This window comes from Silene latifolia, chromosome Y (assembly GCF_048544455.1).
Source record: "Silene latifolia isolate original U9 population chromosome Y, ASM4854445v1, whole genome shotgun sequence".
NCBI classification, from domain to species: domain Eukaryota; kingdom Viridiplantae; phylum Streptophyta; class Magnoliopsida; order Caryophyllales; family Caryophyllaceae; genus Silene; species Silene latifolia.
This window is the reverse complement of record NC_133538.1, coordinates 240003553-240008257: the sequence shown is the minus strand read 5'-3', so window position 1 is coordinate 240008257 and position 4705 is coordinate 240003553. Positions and strand designations below refer to the sequence as shown.

The 4705-nt window shown below is 37.5% G+C and overlaps 1 long non-coding RNA gene across 1 annotated transcript; it reads left to right on the top strand.

Moving 5' to 3' along the window:
* Positions 1-2681: 2681 nt before the first annotated feature.
* Positions 2682-3336, top strand: LOC141627298 (uncharacterized). The gene is made up of 2 exons (XR_012536859.1): positions 2682-2910; positions 3058-3336. It is a non-coding gene; the product is annotated as an uncharacterized LOC141627298 (long non-coding RNA).
* The last annotated feature ends 1369 nt before the right edge of the window (positions 3337-4705 follow it).

Sequence of the window (4705 nt, the reverse complement as noted above, 5' to 3'; positions counted from 1 at the left end):
CTGATTTCCCCCAATCCCTCTCATTTTTTGTTATGGTTTTACAATAATTATCACCATAATTCGTATTATGACCATACTACTATATACGGTTCAAGTTATTTAGGGTTTTAACCCGATGGTGGCATAACCTTTGGGGTCGCCAGGTACCTCGATCTCTTTCTCTTCCTTTCTCTTGATTTTACGATTTCTTATAATTTTATCGGGGAAATTCGAGCAGCAGCGTCTGATGTCCATACATATTCCTAAGCCGATTGTTGCGGTTTCTTTTGGGGTCGCCAAGTTATGTAATTCCTCTTCTATTTTCTAATCAATTTATGTTAGTTTTGTTTGATTTTTAGGGTTTATGTAGGACGTATTGTCATTTTTAGACTAATCTTTTATGTTAGATTGTTGTTGATTAGAAGTACATTTGTGAGTAGTACTGCTATAAATTGCTTGAACGTAGAAACTATGTAAATATCCTAATAATTAGGAGTCCATTTTGTCTGAATTACGAGTTTTTCTATGTTAATTGGTTTAGAATTCGATTTGCGGTTTTCAAATTGGCTACACATCTGATGCATACTCTCTTTTACTGAATCTAAGCTCAAGTTTTTATTTTCGTTTCAGCCTTGTAATCGTGTTTCAATCAGATAGTATGTTCATTTAATTGAATTTGGTCCACTGGTTAGAATGTCTGCTATTTTTCCTCAAGGTCATATGGATTTTTATTCTAGGGTTTATATTGTTACTTTTGCTGATTTGGTTTTCTCCAAAGTTTCTGAGGTAGGTTTGGTTTTCTCCTAAGTTTTCGAGAAAGGTTTTTTTTGCTCTCTGATAGGTTTTTGCTCTCTGATTTGCATCAAAATGCTGGCTTTATTTATCTTAAATTTCCCTTTGATCGTTAATTTTGGCTCAAGCTGCATTTTTTACATGTACGGTTGTTGTATGAAGGTGGTCAAGGTTTCACACCACATGTTATCAATATAGGTGCTAGAGAGGTATTTACTTGTTTATCATTTGATTCATTTCCCATGGTTGTCGGTTTCTGGCTCATAGTTTCCCTTCAAAACTGTCACTTCGACTTGTGCAAAAATTCGACGGGTTTTCCTTAATGTCCACAGCTCCGTCCCACCCACAGGTTAGTCCTTAATGGCCTTGAACAATCATATATTTTTTTAAGATTTCAATTCATATTTAGATTTAATTCGATTGATGGCTTTATGATGTTTAATCGTTCTATCGTGGCGGAACTTAGTGAAAATTAATTTAATTTACAACGATCTAGGGTTTTAAATCTTTCTTCCGTTGATTTGGCTAATATTTTTTATGTTTCTTCTAGTTTACCTTCGTCTTCATCTCAATGAGATCTTCGCACACCTAAAGTTGGCCGTCACGCCAACAACAACAGTCAACAATGACGAGGCAACATCTCTTTCCTTCCAATTTAGATCTATTTTTATTTGCTTTTAGTATTGTTATTGTTACTTTATTTTAAATTTTTAGATCTAAGTGTAGATTTTGTTAGATTTTAGTTTAAAATCTTACTGAACTTCTGAATTCTGCTTCACTGCAGAACGCAGGCAGGCTCAAGCTTCTCTAATTAGGGAGAAATAGCATTTAAGCTCTAACTGTCCAACTGAAGTTAGTGAGTCTTTTGGAAATGTAACATCAGTTCAATCTTAGCAGAAACAATTGGTAAGTTAGCTAGTAATGTTAAAAAATTTAACTAATTATGTGGTATGCTCATTGTAAATTTATATAGTCGTATAGGAACTTGTGTGCTATGACTACCTTTCACATGGTTTAGAACTAGAAAATTTGTTTTCTGCTTCAGTTCCAAATTCTGATCAAGTGGCTTTTAGTGAAAAGACTATCTTTCCAAGCTTGTTTTCATCGTTTGATCGGATCGTGAGACGGACTTTGAAACGGTGGAATGTTTGTGAGAGTGTTGTTTTGTAGGTACCCCAGTTGTTGAAGGACTCTCCTGGAAAGAAATCATGCTTGTTTAATGTCCAGTAGCTAGGTGAGCTTTCAAGGGTTGTTTCTTGTTGAACTGTGGTACTGGTAGTGGCGTAGTGCTACCCTGATGTACTTTGGTGTTATATTCTATGGTCTATGATCTCAGTAGCTACCTCATTTTTATAATAGATGAAGTTGAGAAATACCCTGGTGTTTCGCCAAAATTTCCCTTGCCCTTTTGAGATTTTTAATGAGGAGGTGTATCACATGCTTAACCTAGCACCCATAGACTACAATAGATGGGTTTTTTTTTCCTGTGTGTCACTGGCCAAACCTCTAGAGCTTTGTCCCTTTTTACCCAACCTCCTCCCCTGTAGTCAGTGCCTTAATTATATCTCTGGTTTTGCAGTTGACGTCCCTATTGGCAGAGGTAGGGTTGAATATTCAGGAAGCACATGCCTTCTCATCCACAGATGGCTACTCTCTAGATGTTTTTGTTGATGGATGGCCGTATGAGGTACTATTTCTTGATTACAACTGTGCGGTTCTTTACATTCACTGTACATGATTTGAGCATAATGAATTATTGATGGTGCTTTTTAATCATCTTTTGATCCATTTCTTGGTCTCTTTTTGAAGATTGTTCATATCCATCTGTTTTTACTTTTCTTGTGTCCAGTGCTGAATACATTAAATTACCCGCCTTTTCTCGTGTCCGTCAGTATGTAGTTAGAGTAAATTCTGTAGGTAGATAGAGTAGTCAATAGGGCTGCTATGATTGGAACTTATGATGCAGAATTATTAGAGTAAGGCAGGTTAGTATGCTTATCTTGTGAAGGTAGAAAAATGGCCTGGCTATCGAGAACAGAGGGTCTCTGAGTCTTTGGTGTGATTATTATGGCTGGACAGGCCTACCTTTGCAGATCAAACTCAAACGTTTCACATAGGCTACACCTTGTGTACAATCACGTACTCTATTTTCTGCACGTCCTTGTTAATTAGTTGTTCTTTAATGCATTATTTATTATTTCGTGATAATTAAGTGTGACGTATCATCTATGCCTATTGAGCCTTTGAATCCTCAAATCTAATAATGTTCTATTTTTTATGCTACAGGTTGCATTTGAGGTATTAACAATGATGACGGGTTGATTTTTTGTCCGGTTGGCAACATATATATGCTCACAATACAAGAATGAAGACTTATAATTAGTAGCTTTCAAATAGTCGTTAAGAATTATTATTTGTTCTATTTAAACATTTGTTATATTTTTTTTAGTTAAATAATTGAACATTTGCGATCGAAGTTCTACTTTTGATCCTTTTTTGAAATGTAATTGACATATATTTTTGAGACTGAATCAATTGAATGCACAATTAGAGAGAATTACAATTGTTGCGTGCCTTTCAAGTCCTTATGTCGTTGCACTTTATTAAGTGTTGTTTTAGAATAAATTAGTGTTTCATTTGTTTATTATAAGTGTTGTTTTGGGACGTAACGAGTGTTGAGTTTCCAAAATAAAAATGTTGCATTAATTTGATATAAGTGTTGCTTATCAACATGAAAAGTATTGCATTAGTTCAGGAAGTGTTGCTTTTTTTACATAAGAAATGTTGCATTAGAAGATAAAAAATGTTGCCTTTGCAATTGAAAAAGCGTTGCATAAACATGACCAATGCAACACTTTTCAAAAGTGTTGCTTCAGATTAAAAAGTGTTGCATTAAGCGTTGCAATGACCTAATGCAACAAGACCTGATGTAGCACTTGATTAAGTGTTGCATAAACTCTATTGCAACATTTATATGACATTATGGAACAATAGCAAAGTGTTGCTATAGAATCTAAATGTAGTAGTGCATTTTGAGCCGTAGGCTTTTGTGTTTACGTTTCCTTGTTTCTTGTCAGCTCAAAATGCCACCCAAAAGAACTCCCGCGCAGATCCAAGCTTCTGAGATGACTCTTGATGAGGTTGCTCGCATGATTGAGCAACAAGAGGCTCTTCTTGAAGCTCTAAAAAATGTGGGAAAGGGGAACGAGAAGTCGATGGATGCTACTCAGCTCCGCATCATCATTGCTCGCTTCAACCCTCCCACATATGATGGGTTAGGTGAACCAAAGATACTCGAGAAGTGGCACCGTGAGATCGAAGCTCTCATGGCAATGGTTAAGTGCCCCGAAGACATGATCGTCGAGTAGGTAGTGTACTACCTAAGAGGTGAAGCTGCAGTTTGGTGGCAAAACGTCAAGGAAGATGCTAAAGCTTTTTACCAGGCTGAAGGAGCTATTCCTTGGTCTGGGTTGAAGAGTGCTATGAGGGAGCAGTTTGTACTGGAGCATATCCGACACAAGATGAGATCCGACTTTGATTCCTTCACCATGACTGATGAGATGACAGTCACTGACTACTATCATCGGTTCCTGGAGCTATCTCGTTATGTTGAGGACATGCAGCTAGGACAGAGAGGTTTGGCTCTCCATTTTGAGAGGGGTTTATCTGCTAAGATCGTGAGTCGTATCCCAGCCGGGGTTGCTACTGACCTCAACGAAGTGTATCTGAGAGCGGGTCAAGCTGAGAGAATGGTAGATCTCTCAAGAGAGATCGATGAGAGGACTGCCGCGGAAAAGCGGAAGGCTGACAGTGGAAGCAACAGTCAGTCGACCAACAAGAAGGGGAACTTCAACCATGCTATGGCTTTTTCTGGTGGAGCTGGTTTCTCGGGAGGATCTCGTGGCTGGGGAAAGAATGGAGATCGGAGTGTGAA